The sequence below is a fragment of the Rhinoderma darwinii genome, chromosome 5 (assembly GCF_050947455.1).
Source record: "Rhinoderma darwinii isolate aRhiDar2 chromosome 5, aRhiDar2.hap1, whole genome shotgun sequence".
Taxonomy (NCBI): Eukaryota; Metazoa; Chordata; class Amphibia; order Anura; family Rhinodermatidae; genus Rhinoderma; species Rhinoderma darwinii.
Window position 1 is genome coordinate 6,763,010 of NC_134691.1, and position 15,896 is coordinate 6,778,905.

The 15,896-nt window shown below is 44.3% G+C and overlaps 1 protein-coding gene across 1 annotated transcript in view; it reads left to right on the forward strand.

Annotated features, from left to right (window-relative positions):
* Window positions 1–173: 173 nt before the first annotated feature.
* The window catches only part of GPR20 (G protein-coupled receptor 20), an 89,223-nt gene continuing 73,500 nt past the window's right edge, over window positions 174–15,896 (forward strand). The window contains exons 1-3 of the mRNA XM_075827949.1: window positions 174–245; window positions 6,211–6,368; window positions 9,336–9,422. The gene's annotated coding sequence lies outside the window, so the exon portion shown is untranslated. The remainder of the gene's footprint in view (window positions 246–6,210; window positions 6,369–9,335; window positions 9,423–15,896) is intronic.

The window sequence follows — 15,896 nt, forward strand, 5'->3', positions numbered from 1 at the left end:
ACCGCACCAAATAGTGGCGCAGGTTTCGTGAGGCGTGTCCGCTGCGGGAATCCTGCAGGGAAAAAAAAGTTTAGACTTGCCCCGGCCGTGGTTTTGGTGACTCTCTCTTCTGAACGTAGCCCCGCCTCCTGGGATGACGCTGTAGACCATGTGACCGCTGCAGCAGTCACATGGGATGAAACGTCATGACAGGAGGCGGGGCTGCGCTAAGAATAGAGGATCGCGTCACCAGGACTACGGCCGGGGTAAGTCTAAACTTTATCAATTTAAAAAAGTACCTTCTTTTTTTTTCTCATGTGTGATTTTTGCGGCAGAACCGCAGCATTTCCGCAACAGAGGAGCAGCGATCCCACAGAATACATTGACACGCTGCGGCTTAAAAAGCCAAAAGCCACACTGCAGGTCCATTTTTTTTTGCAGCGTGTGGATGAGATTTGTTCAAATCTCATCCACTCTGCTGCGTCTGTGATACGCTGCAGATTTTCCACAATAAAATGTGTTGCATAAAATCTGCAGTGTTCATGCCGAGTGTGTTCCTACCCTAAGGCCGGATTCACACAAGCGTGTGCTTTTTGCGCGCGCAAAAAACGTGGCATTTTGCGCATGCAAAAGGTCCATAACAGCTCCGTGTGTCAGCAGCGTATGATGCGCGGTTGCGTGATTTTCGCGCAGCCGCCATCATTATGACACTCTGTTTGTATGTTTGTAGCACGTGGTGCTTTTCTGCGGAAGTGCTGGGCGTTATTTTCACGCACTCATTGACTTCAATGGGTGCGTGATGCGCGAACAATGCACAAATATCGGACATGTCGTGAGTTTTACGCAGCGGACACACGGACACACGCTGCGTGAAAATCACTGACAGTCTGCACGGCCCCATAGAGTAACATAGGTCCGTGCGAGGCGCGTGAAAATCACGCGCGTTGCACGGATGTATTACACGTTCGTCTGAATAAGCCCTAACAATAAGGCCCAGTTCACAGAGTTTTTGGCCCTTGATATTGACTCGGATGCTGCGTCAGAATCAGCACCAAAAAACTTCCAAAACCGCCTCCCATTGATTTAATCTGAAATCAATGGGAGCCAGTCGCGGAAAAAAGAAAAAGCAGCACGTCCGTTCTTGCCGCGGTTCCGCCTCTGACCTCCCATCGAAATCAATGGGAGGCAGAAAATGCATTTTTCGCGGCATTTTTTGCCTGCTGTCCTCAATCGCAGCGGGCAAAAAACGCAGCAAAAAAACGCGGCAAGATAGTGTGGGCAGGTCAAAATCTGCCTCAAAATTCTTTAAGGAATTTTGAGGCAGATTTTTTTTCTGCCTGCAAAATACTTTGTGTGAACAGGGCCATACATAAACAGCACTTTGACACACTTTACTCACCGTGTCAGAAGAGCTGCTGCTCCCACTCCAGTCCTCTTCAGGCGAGGTCCTTCAGGCGAGGTCTTCCAGGCGAGGTCTTCGGTCCAGACGTCCACTCCTTCACCTCCAGCCAGGCCGATCGCGGGTGCGCGCGCGTGCTGTCGAGGCTGCGAGCGTGCGTGCTGTTGCTTCTGCGAGCGCCCGTGCTGTCACGGTTGCGCGCTTTTGCCGGGTGCGTGCTCGGACGGTCGCGAGTTTGCGGGTGCGAGTCATCGGTCGGCGGTGTTTGACGGCCCCCATGAGAGGGGGGGCCTGCAGCTCACGACATTCATTTGGTGAAAAAAATGGGCCCCTTTGCAGGGGCCCGTTTTTTTCTACCAAAGACAAGTCGCAGCAGTGGCCGGGCCCCCCTTTCAATTAGGTTTGGCCGGGCCCCTCACACCACTACCCCTAATACCCCCCTGATGGCGGCCCTGTCTACCCCCATTACATCACATCTCCCCCATTACATCGCATCTATCCCATTACATCGCATCTATCCCATTACATCACATCTCCCCCCATTACATCACATCTCCCCCCATTACATCACATCTCCCCCATTACATCACATCTCCCCCATTACATCACATCTACCCCATTACATCACATCTGTAAAGGATCTGCCAAGCACAGCTTTGGGGTTAACTCCCAGAACTAATCAGTCAGCACCTGAGAATACATCCCTGAGACTGACTCCTGCTTCCACCATTCAGGCTGGCAGGCTTAGGAGTGGGAGAGCCTATCGTAACCTGGCCAGACTCAGCTAGCTCCCGCCCTCGGTCTATTTAAGCCTGCCCTTCCTGTCCCTTGGTGCTTGTTATTGCTTGTGTTTCTTTCCTTGTGGTTTCCTGGCCCAGCTACAGCTCCTGCTATTTTTGATCCTGCTCCATACAGACCCTGGCTTACCGACTACTCTTCTGCTTTTCGTTTTGTACCTCGTACACTCCTGGCTTGACTCGGCTCGTTCACCACTCTCTTTGCTCACGGTGTTGCCGTGGGCAACGGCCCCTTTTCCTTGCTTGTGTTCCTTATATGTTTGTCGTGTTTGTCGTGCACTTACTGAGCGCAGGGACCGCCGCCCAGTTGTACCCCGTCGCCTAGGGCGGGTCGTTGCAAGTAGGCAGGGACAGAGTGGCGGGTAGATTAGGGCTCACTTGTCCGTCTCCCTACCCCCTGCCATTACAACATCTATCCCGTTACATCACATCTCCCCCCATTACATCACATCTCCCCCATTACATCACATCTCCCCCATTACATCACATCTCCCCCATTACATCACATCTCCCCCATTACATCACATCTCCCCCCATTACATCACATCTCCCCCATTACATCACATCTCCCCCCATTACATCACATCTCCCCCCATTACATCACATCTCCCCCATTACATCACATCTCCCCCCATTACATCACATCTCCCCCATTACATCACCTCTACCCCATTACATCACCTCTCCCCCATTACATCACATCTACCCCCATTACATCACATCTATCCCATTACATCACATCTACCCCATTACATCACATCTCCCCCATTACATCACATCACATCTACCCCCATTACATCACATCTATCCCATTACATCACATCTATCCCATTACATCACATCTCCCCCATTACATCATATCTCCCCCATTACATCATATCTACCCCATTACATCACATCTACCCCCATTACATCACATCTACCCCCATTACATCACATCTACCCCCATTACATCACATCTACCCCCATTACATCACATCTACCCCCATTACATCACATCTACCCCCATTACATCACATTACCCCCATTACATCACATCTCCCCCATTACATCACATCTCCCCCATTACATCACATCTCCCCCCCCCATTACATCACATCTACTCATGGATATAGTCTCTCCTCTTTGCAGTGCATCGAATCCCTTTGAATTATATATTCTCATGGATACAGCATATCTGCTTCCTTTCTGCGCTATTACCCCTTTGTATACATCACGTACCCATCACGTACCCTCTTTGCAGTACACCCACCCTCTTAACAGCGCATCTACCACCCGGTGAAGCACATCTTTGTTCTTAGGGGCACATCGTCCCCCCTTTACAGCACATCTAACACTCTTTACAGCATTACCCCCTGTTTTGCAGAACCCCATTTCTATAATTTTGCATTGCATATTGAGTCATGGGGTTTGCAATCATTTCGTTACACTGAGGATTGCGGATCGTTGTTCTTCTTTGTCTAAATATTTCAGGTGTCTTCTGCGGAAAATCCTATAGGACTTACATATTTCCTTTTTTATAGTGACAAATAGTATGTTACTGGAAGAATTTCTGTTATTTCTCCTACCTGTCTGTATATAGAAGCTGCTGCAGGAATTTCTTGTAGGTTTTGGGCACCCTTTCACTATAAAATGTACAGCTGTAATCTGGGTTATTATACAGGAGATGGATAGTTTAATTCATTCACCGCTCACCCGATATATCTAAAATAAAAAGTAAAGCAGCTCTGCAAATAGTCCTAATTTAAAAATCTACTACTGCCTTGTGTCTACAGCTCGTATGCATAACTATCTCCATGGTTACAGACTACAAACACACTTTATGTAGTCTGATCCTGCAGTCATGTGTTACTCCACTTCCTTTTTTTATTAATCTACAAACAGAAGAAGGAGTAGCACATGATTCGGGATCAGACTACACATGATTTCTTTGTAGTCTGTTGCCATAGAGATAGTAGGTACCACAGGAGGCATGTCATAGTAATCGTACTGTAGTATATAATAAAGAAGAGGTGTCTTATAATACTACTGACTGCATCACGTCTATGGAGTATATGTACTTTAAATATGAGTAATAAATAGGTGCTAAGTCTTTTGCAATGGGGCCCGGAAGCTTTAGCCTCCCCTTCCTTTCTACACTAAAGTTATTCAATTAGTGTCAGGTACCAGGATCGGGGCGCCGTCAGGAATTTCTAGGACCCATACAGTCAAGAAATTTGCCACACCCCCATTACCGGGGGATAGGGACAGGTTTTCAACGGAAAGTGGCAGGAGGGGGAGCAGGGATGAGATGCAAACTGTCAGTGGCTCTATGGAGGGACAGGGTGTAGTTAGTAGGTGGACAAGGGGGGGATAGGTTGGAGGGCTCCGTGGGGTGGGGCTAAGAGAGGTAGGGGCGGGAGTGAGGCCAGGGGTGAAATCACAACCTGATAGGGGCTCTGTGGAGGGGCAGGGGGGAGACTGGTGGGTAACATAAAATAAAGCAGAGTCACTCACCAAGTTGCAGTTCTGGCTCCTGCAGGCTCTACGAATTTCCACCGTCGCGGCACGCCTGGACAAAGTCTCTGCCTCCTCCTCACACGTTGCAGACCAGGTGCCAAAATTTATACCGACCTCCGATCAGACCCTTAAGTTCATTCAGACCCCCAACCAGATCCTTAAATTAATTCACACCCCTGACTAGACCCCTAAATTAATTCACAGAGCCAATTAGACCCCCAAAATAATTTAGACCCCTGACTGGAACCCTATGATCTTACCGCTCCTGGGTCCTCTTGCCTCTTCACTCCTGGGTGCCTGCACCTCCCGCTCCTGACGCTGCCCAGTATCAGGATCTTGTGAGCAGGGCACCAGCGGTAAGTCGATTAGAAATGGGAATGGGCCCAGCAAAATTATGGGGCCCGTTCATTGCTTCCAAACTAACTACTGCTGGGGCCCTGCTTATAGAGTTGAAAAAACATTCATATGGGCAGCGGGCGTGCCGTTTTGTTTTTTACTTTTGTGGCCGAGCCCCTGAAGGGAGTACCAGCTGTACTGCCCTGATGGTGGCCCTGGTCTGGTCACAGTCCAGCAGTTCCCAGACATTGACTTTGTATTTTCTTGATGGTTTCTCATGGTAATCGTAGTGTGATATATTTGCACCAGGCGAAGATATCTCTCTATAAAAATTACAGCATTTCTTCTATTTTATAATATCAATGGTGGTCGGGTGCTACGACTTTTACAATGGCAGAGTGGGATTTCAATGATAGAAGTAAATGCTTTTACAATGAGGGTCAGGGGGCTTATAGGCTATGTATACCTTTGAAAGTGTTTTTTTTTGGGGGGGATTAAATAAAAAAAATGTGTATCAGTGTGTTTGGTGCAACTTTCTAATTAGCTTTTATTAAAAACTTTTAAAGAGATACAGCTGCTGTGTATCCTGTATATAGAGCAGCTGTAACGTGTGCTGAGACCTGAATCCATCAGGTCCGCGGGACTGACGGGTTCAGAGACAGCGGATCCTGCATGGATCCACCTGTTATAGATCACATCTAAGTTATGAACTGTGAAGAGTCTCACTGGACCCGCTGACATTGAACCCGTCAGTTCCGCTGACCTGACGGATTCAAGCCTCAGCGCTCTATATACAGGATACAAAGCAGCTGTATCTCAAAAAGTAAAAATAATTTTTAATAAAAACTAATTAGAAAGTTGCACCAAACAAATCGCTTTTGAAGGTTTACACAGCCTGTGTATTGTCACATTGACCAGGATTATTTTTAAACAGTTTTTAAAGCCAAAATCAGACGTAAATCATAAAGGGAGAGAAAGTATAAAGGACAGATACTACTTCTCCACTGGACAGATACTACTTCTCCACTTGTGAATCCACTTCTGGTCTTGGCTTCAAAAATTATATTTAAAACACCTGAACAAAACCTTCCTGTGTGAATACACCCTTGGGCTACACTCTGGCTCTTTAGTGACTACACCAGTGTCAGGACACAGTCCAGCAGTTCCCAGACATTGACTTTTTTTTTTTCGTCTTTTAAGGACGTCCCTTACCCAAACTAAGCCGAGGATGCAGAGGAACCGCTGACGTCAATGTCAAAGTAAACTGAGGGCTGGTTCCTGTATCCCTGGGCTTCCCGCAGGCTGAAGACTGTCCCGTCATTTCATCTCTGATCATCGGGACCCCGTCTACATGTGCGGTAAGTGGAGCTCTGATGTTACGTGGTATCACATATTATCTGTAGAGGAGGCTATTCTGTATACTGCTGTAATATTCAGACAAAGCAAATGTATCTAAGGTGTGATACTGCCTCCTGAGACAGTGTATCTAACCCTCTTATGTGTGATACTGTCTGCTAAGACACTGTATCTAATCCTATCATGTTTTGATAGTCTGATGAGCTGTGTATCTAATTCTATCATGTGTGATACTGTCTGCTGAACCTCTGTATCTAATCCTATCATGTGTGATACTGTCTGCTGAGTTTCTGTATCTAATCCTATCATGTGTGATACTGTCTGCTGAATTTCTGTATCTAATCCTATCATGTGTGATACTGTGCGTTGACCCTGTATATCTAATCCTGTCCTGTGTGATACTGTCTACTGAGCTGTGTATCTAATCCTATCATGTGTGATACTGTCCGCTGAGCTGTGTATCTAATCCTATCATGTGTGATACTGTCTGCTGGGCCACTGTATCTAATCCTATCATGTGTGATACTGTCTGCTGAGCTACTGTATCTAGTCCTATCATGTGTGATACTGTCCGCTGAGCTGTGTATCTAATCCTATCATGTGTGATACTGTCTGCTGAGCTGTGTATCTAATCCCATCATGTGTGACACTGTCCGCTGAGCTGTGTATCTAATCCTATCATGTGTGATACTGTCCGCTGAGATAGATGCATGTTAAGGACCATGAGGATGCACATGACGGAGCTGGCACTTTTTTCCGTTCAACAATCCTAGTTTCAAGAGTAGAGCAGTAGCAGAACTTTGCGTGTCAGGTGCAGCACAGCAGAGCTGGTTATGTGATACAACCTCAAGTTAGCTGCAAGTAAACCTTATAACAAGGATATAGCATGCGCTATAGAAACCGTCCAATTATGTGTTGAGCAAAAATCCCAACTTTCAACGATCGTAAGTAGGGACAACTAATTTTTTTAACATTACGCCACGCTGCTAAGCCTGTGCAATCCCTGTCCATACACACTGTATCATTACCCCAGAGGGGCTGCACACAGGATCATGCCCACAAAAAAGCCCAGTTTTCTGCTTCCATAGGGCCCTCCACACAATATCATTCCCCCATAGCGACTCACTAAAAGTATAATACCCCAATAGTGCCACACACACACAGTATCATGCCCCCACACAGTATCATGCCCAATAGTGCCCACATACACTATTCTTCCTTCATAGTGCCCCCAAACAATATCATGCCCATATAGTGCCCCCACATAGTATAATACCCATGTAGTGCCTCCCCACACAATATGATGTCCCACATAGTGCCCCTTACACAGTATAATGCCCTCTATAGTGTCTCCACACACAGAATAAAGTCTTTATAGTGCCCCACACATACAGTATCATGCACCCATTGTGCCCCCATACAGTTTATAATGTACCTGTAGTGCCCTCACACAGTATCATACCCCCGTAGTCCCCACACACACTATAATGCCGCCATAATTCTTACCCACACAGAAAAATGACCCTATACTGCCCTCCCTACACAGTGTAATTCCCCCATAGTGCCCCTCACGCAGTATAATGCCCTATAGTGCCTCCACACACACGCAGTATAATGCCCTATAGTGACCCTCACACAGTATAATGCACTTTTTCTCACTATAGTGTCTCCCCACATAGAATAATGTCCTTATAGTGCTCCTCACACACAGTATAATGCTCCAATAGCGTCTCCTCACACAGTATAATGCCCTTATAGTGCTCCCTACACAATATAATGACCCCATAGTGCCTCCCCATACAGTATAATGCCCCCATAGTGCCTGTTACACACGGTATAATGCCCCATAGTGCCCCCAACACATAGTATATACTATAAAAAAAAATACTCTCCAAGCCACTTGTCCACGATGAATGGAAGAGATCCCGCTGCAGGTCTCCTCCGGGACTGTCCTCCCGGATCTGGGACGGTTGGGAGGCATGATTGAGCTCTGCTTCATCTGCACTGTATGCTTACAAAATAGCCTATAGAGTAATCTGCTGGTCCTACTGCTAAGGCTGATCAGTGTAAAACTGGCCATACTAATATCTCTCACATACTCATGACCCATAAACACTGCAAGATCTAAATGGTCATTTCTACCCTTCTAGGTTTACAGATGGCCATACATGCAGTTATAATGTAACTCATATCTATCTATCTACCTCATATCTATCTATCTATCTAATATCTATCTATCTATCTATCTCATATCTATCTATCTCATATCTATCTATCTCATATCTATCTATCTCATATCTATCTATCTCATATCTATCTATCTCATATCTATCTATCTCATATCTATCTATCTCATATCTATCTATCTCATATCTATCTATCTCATATCTATCTATCTATCTCATATCTATCTATCTATCTCATATCTATCTATCTATCTCATATCTATCTATCTATCTATCTCATATCTATCTATCTCATATCTATCTATCTCATATCTATCTATCTCATATCTATCTATCTCATATCTATCTATCTCATATCTATCTATCTCATATCTATCTATCTCATATCTATCTATCTCATATCTATCTATCTCATATCTATCTATCTCATATCTATCTATCTCATATCTATCTATCTCATATCTATCTATCTCATATCTATCTCATATCTATCTATCTATCTCATATCTATCTATCTATCTCATATCTATCTATCTCATATCTATCTATCTATCTCATATCTATCTATCTATCTCATATCTATCTATCTATCTCATATCTATCTATCTATCTCATATCTATCTATCTCATATCTATCTATCTATCTATCTATCTATCTATCTATCTATCTATCTATCATCTTTCTCTGTCTCGTTCATTACAAAATACCAACAACTTGGGAATGAATCAGTGTTACGCTTTAAGGAACATCAATACACTAAATCTATTTCCTTTTTATTTTAGGGATCTTAATTTAAATGTCAAGTATTTGGAGGAGACTTCTCATATATTCCTGGACATCTAATAAGGGCTCACAGGCCCACATCTGAGGTACCGGATTCTCTGCATTTATTCAATATCTATTACAACACCTGAATATAAGAACATAATACATATCTGATTGTGCTCCTTATTGTAGTAGTCATCGGTCATCAGATAATGGCTGGCTGAAAGATTGCAAGCTCTTCTCCTGCAGACACTGAAGGGTATTTGTAAATACTTTATACATTCATGTAATTTGTTTTACACATAGGCGATTGTGATTGATTTCAATGGGAGGCAGAGAGGTTTTTTCCCCGAGCGGCTTTCAGCCGCTGCGGGGGGGACGGGGACGTCATTCCCTCTCCTGCCGCGATCTCCGCCTCTGAACTCCCATTGTAGTCAATGGGAGAAAGAAAAAAAATGTGCCTTTGCCTGCGGTCCTTGTATTAGCTTTAATGGCTGCGGGCGAAAATCGCAGCGAAAAGCGTGGAGAAAAAGTGCAGGCAGTTCAAAATCTGCCTCAAAATTCCTGAAGGAATTCTGAGGCAGTTTTTTTCCTGACTGCAAAAAAAGTCAGTGTGAACAGGGCTTTAGGCTGTGTAGTTTCAATTCTTTACTGCATACTGTTTATACATGGAACTGAATAATAACACAGTATGCTGTAAGCTCCATTGCTCCCTCTAGTGGTGACTGAAGGCAGAAGAGTCCTTTACCAGAATTATACAGTACCTGTCCTTACCTGACAAGTCTGTTTTACTAAATGCTTGTATTCCCCATGAAATAAAAATTCTGGAGCATCTTCTCTTATTACTCTGTGTTGTGCCGTACCTCTGTTATTCCTCCTAGAAATTTATGAATAAATTGACATCTGGGACGTTACCAGGCGGGGGTTTATCCATACACGGAAGACACTGTCTAATCAGTGCGGACAGAGTGAGACTGTGTAGGGAAAAGATGAACTCCCTGGGAGGAAAACTAAGCTCTGGCCACCATAAAGATATATTAAGAACAGGTTGCCTGCTGGTGATAAATATTTCTTATAGTTTCCATAGAGAAATCTAGAACAGAGAGAAACAATAGGGACCTCATGAGCGGGACTTATTAAAAACGATGACAAACACTGATTTCAGTGAACTTCCCTTTCAGCGTCATTGCAAGGAAATCAAGCAATTACCCTGCAACCCCCCTGGCCATACTAACAAGGACTTCTACAAGGTGTCCCAAAATTAGCGATTTTTCCAAATGTGCCCTTACTGAAGTACCAAAATATATATATGCAGATGTAGCAGATCTGAGTTGGTCATTTAGCACAGATAACGTGCTACAGCATATGCCTGTTGTCTAAGTGAATGGGACTGACCTGCAATACCAGACACGGCCTATGGAAACAAGTGGCGTTGTTCGTGGGGAAAAGCAGACCCCTTGAATCTAATTTCATACAACTTATTCAAGGATCTTTGAGTATTAGTTGACCATAGAAACTGATTTGTGGAGAGATCTATTGCTGACCTTTGGATATCTCCAGCATTTGCTTAGGATTCTTGAGGTATGAAAAGTTCAGGCAATATTTTTAAAGCTATGAACAAGATTATCCTGTAAATCCAAGTCTCTGTACATGACTTGAATGTTGGCTAACCAGAGACACTCATCTGACAAAAACTTCGAAATATGCAAATACGGCTATACTAGACAAGTGGGCGTCACCACCAGCGATTCTCCGGAGGTGGAGCCTCCTCACAGCCTCTGACGCTGTCCTATCAGCATGAAGCTTCTTCACACAGTGTGAGAGACTGAGGCTGGAGGGAAGGGGGATCAATTCAAACAGTCATATCTCGGGCTGTGGACCACCTAGAACAACGGTTCAGGGAGCATATGAAAGAGGAGATTCTAATCTTTCATATGACACCAGGATCAGTTCTAGCTGTGAAACAACTGGAGGTAAAACCAGTTGAAAACACAGTCAGGAGTGGAAGCTATATACTATATGATCACCCTGTGTGGCTGGGCAGGGAAGGGGGAGAAGCTGTAAGCTGATTGGACAGCGTGATACAGAAAACATTGCACCGCCCAGAGAGAAAAGAAAGAGTCACCTCCCATTTGGCAAGTATAGCAAATTACCATATTTAGAAAAAAAGCTCATAACTTTGCAAATAATAAAGATTTTTGAAAAAAAAAATCCACCGTAGTTATCAGCGTCACAGCGCCTATTAGATTAGTTAAGAGATAGGAAATTAATAAATTTGTCACCTTTCCTTTTTATTCTGGGATTTAGGATAATATAGGATGGATAACTTGAGTATAATTTAGCAATGTCCCCAAGATGGGGCACAAAATATATGTTTGTTGTATAATTCCTATTTGTGTTATCGTTTAGTCTGCAGTTAGACAATGATTGGCGTCTTCCAGTCGCTGCTCAGATACTACCGCGAGATTCCAGTCATGTGATACAGATTTTATTTCCACTACATAGACTTGTATGGAGTGTGTCATAGAAGCATTGAGATGCAAATGAAATACATGACTGTCATTAGAGATCTCCATACACGAGATAGCTGCTGGTCGAGTGTTTGTGCACCTGACAGCTATTTCACCCATCCTCATGATTAGGCTTTATTCAGACGAACAGGAAATACGTCCGTGCAACGCGCGTGATTTTCACGCGCGCCGCACGGACCTATATTAGTCTATGGGGCCGTGCAGACATGTCTGTGATTTTTACTCAGCGTGAGTCCGCTGAAAAAAAGTCACGGCATGTCCGTTCTTTGGGCGTTTTTCGCGCATCACGCACCCATTGAAGTCAATGGGTGCGTGAAAACCACGCATGTCGCACGGAAGCACTTCCGTGCGAACAGGGTGATTCGCGCAACAGCTGTCAAAAGGATGAATGTAAACAGAAAAGCACCACATGCTTTTCTGTTTACAAACATCCAAACGGAGTGTCATAGTGATGGCGGCTGCGCGAAAAGCACGCAGCCGCGCATCATATGCTGATGCCCCACGGAGCTGTTAAGTGCCTTTTGCGCAGGCAAAACGCTGCGTTTTTGTGTGCGCAAAAACGGCACGCTCGTGTGAATCCGGCCTAAACATGATACAGTCCCGGTTCCAATGTCTAGTAAATTGCGATCTGTTTTCTGAAATAGTTTTTTAAGGGGGAACGATCAGCAGATGAACGAGCAAACGCTGATGGTCGTATCGTTTTAAAAAAGTGATATATTATCGTTGTCGGCTGCACATCTTGGTGTGTAAACAGGGAGACGCGCTGCCGACATGATCATAAAGTATGGGGACGAGCGATCGGAGTAACGACCGCTCGTTCCCATCCATAGCTCTGTGTGACAGGAGCAAACGAGCGCCGATCAATGATGTCTCGTTAATCGGCGCTCGCTGCACCGGCCGCTTACCGGCCAGTGTAAAAGGGCCTTTAGCCTACCAGGTTTTTTCTCACTGGCTTCTCTATAAGGGTATGTGCACACGTAAACTGCATTTACGTCTGAAATTACGGAGCTGTTTTCAGGAGAAAACCGCTCCATAATTTCAGACGTAATTGCTTGTCCTCGCATTACGCGTCATTGACGGCTGTAATTTAGAGCTGTTCTTCATTGAATTCAATGAAAAACCGCTCAAATTACGTCCAAAGAAGTGTCCTGCATATAATGTATATAAGTGCCCTGCACTTCTTTGATGAGGCAGTCATTTTACGCGTCGTCGTTTGACAGCTGTCAAACGACGACGCGTAAATGACGGGTCGTCGGCACAGTACGTCGGCAAACCCATTCAAATGAATGGGCAGATGTTTGCCGACGTATTGGAGCCGTATTTTCAGGCGTAAATCGAGGCATAATATGCCTCGTTTACGCCTGAAAATAGGTCGTGTGAACCCAGCCTTAGATCGTTCCTGTTTTCATGCTTACTGCTGTGTAAAGAAATGAATGAATGAATGAATGAATGAATGATTGAGACAATCAGGGAGTAACTGTGCCTACATTATTTACAAGGAGAAAAAGGAAGGCAGTACTATCTGTACCTACATCATTCACAGGGAGAGACCGGGAGGCAGTACTATCTGTGCCTACATCATTCACAGGGAGAGACCTGGAGGCAGTACTATCTGTGCCTACATCATTCACAGGTAGAGACAGTGAGTCAGTGCTATCTGTACCTACATCATCTACAGGGAGATACAGGGAAGCATTGCTATCTGTATCTACATCATTTACAGAGAGAGCCAGGGAGGCAGTACTATCTGTACATAAACATATACAGAGAGAGAGAGAGACACAAAGAGGTGGTACTATCATTATCTACAGGAACAGACAGGGAAACAGTAGTATCTGTATTTATATAATCTACCGGGAGAGACAGGTAGGCAGTTCTATCTATAGCTACATTATTTACAGAGTGAGACAGGGCTATACTATATGTACCTAAATCAGTAACAGGAAGAGAAAAGAGGCAGTAATATCTGTCCCTACATCATTTACAGGTAGAGATAGGGAGGCAGTACTATCTGTACCTACATCATTTATGGGTAGAGACAAGAAGGCAGTACTATCTATATGCACATAATCTACAGCAATAAACAGGGAGGCAGTAGTATGTTTACTTATATAATTTACAGGGAGAGACAGGGAGGCAGTACTAGCTGTACCTAAATCATTAACAGAGAGAGAGACAGAGCGACAGTAATACCTGTACCTAAATCGTATATAGGTAGAGACAAATAGGCAGTGCTATCTGTACCTACATGCATCACTTACAGGGAGACAGTAGTATATGTACCTACAGTATATACAGGGAGAGATAGGGAGGCAATATTATCTGTACTTACATTATTTACGGGGCGAGACAGGGCATAAGACAGGGAGGTAGTAATATCTGTACCTACAACATTCACAGGGAGGGACAGGGGGCAGTACTATATGTACCTACATAATTTACAGGGAGAGACAGGAAGGCAGTATTATCTGTCCCTACATCATCTACAAGGAGAGACAGGGAGGCAGTACAATCTGTACATAAACATATACAGAGAGAGACAAAGAGGCAGTACTATCTGTATCTAACATCATTTACAGGGAGAGGCAAAGAGGCAGTGCTATCTGTACCTACATCAATTACAGGGAGAAATAGGAAGGCATTTAAATATATTTCATTTACAGGGAGAGACAGGGAGGCAGTACTATCTGTACCTACATAATTTACCGGGAGAGAAACGAAGGCAGGGAGGCAGTAATATCTATACCTACATCACTTACAGGAACAGACAGGAGGCAGTACTATCTGTATCCTACATCATTTACAAAAAGACAAAGAGGCATTACTAACTGTGCCTACATAATTTACAGGGAGAGACAAGAAGGCAGAACTATCTGTACTATCATTTACTGGGGAGACATGCAGGCAGTACTATGTGTACTATAATATATATGTATAACTAAGGTTTCGTTCCATTTAGGTTTCCGTTTGCATCACCATTGATTTCAATAATGACGGATCCAGTGCAAATGGTTTCCGATTGTCACTGTTGTTTAAGGGTTCCGTTGTTTTGACGGAATGAATAGCGCAGTCGAATACAGTATTGATTCCGCCAAAATGATGAAACCCTAAACAACGATGACAAGCGGAAACCATTTGCACCGGATCTGTCACCATTAAAATCAATGGTGATGGAAACGGAAACCTCTGGTTTCAGTTTGTGTCAGTCAGGGCTCCGTTCCGACGGAAAGCTCAGACGGAACGTCGGTACCAAGCCCTAACGCAGATGTGAACGAAGCCTTAGGCCTCATGCCGACGACCGTAGCCATGTGCACGGCCGTAATTTATGGGTCCGCCGGCCACGGAGTGTCAGCGGCAAGCCGCCCGAAAATCGCGGGCTGTGCACATGGCCGCGGCCATTATTTTCAATGAGCCCAGACCACAGAACACGGCCATAATAAGGCTCGTCCGTTCTTTCTGCAGTTCGGGCTTCAGGGCCATGCATGGACTGTGGAAACCACGGTCGTGTGCATGGCCCCATTGGAAAGAATGGGGCCGCAATTCTCCCGTGGATTTGTGGCCGCAAATGCACGTTTGTGTGCATGGGGCCTTAGAGTGCAAACAAGGATGTATTCAAGTAATTCCAATTCTTAATGGACCAATCAAATATTAAAACGATATACTGCTCTGATTTTGGTGATTCCCTGTTCTTGTTGATATAAGTTATACATCTTCATGTGTATAGTGATATGGAGCATGCGGGTATAACCTGGGTATCTCCTGTATATAATTATATATGTACAGCTGCTAAAAGTTATACATCTTCCTGTTTATAGTGATATGGAGCATGCCGGTATAACCTGGGTATCTTCTGTATATAATTATATATGTACAGCTGCTAAAAGTTATACATCTTCCTGTTTATAGTGATATGGAGCATGCCGGTATAACCTGGGTATCTTCTGTATATAATTATATATGTACAGCTGGTATAAGTTATACATCTTCTTGTATATAGTGATATGGAGCATGCTGGTATAACCTGGGTATCTTCTGTATATAATTATA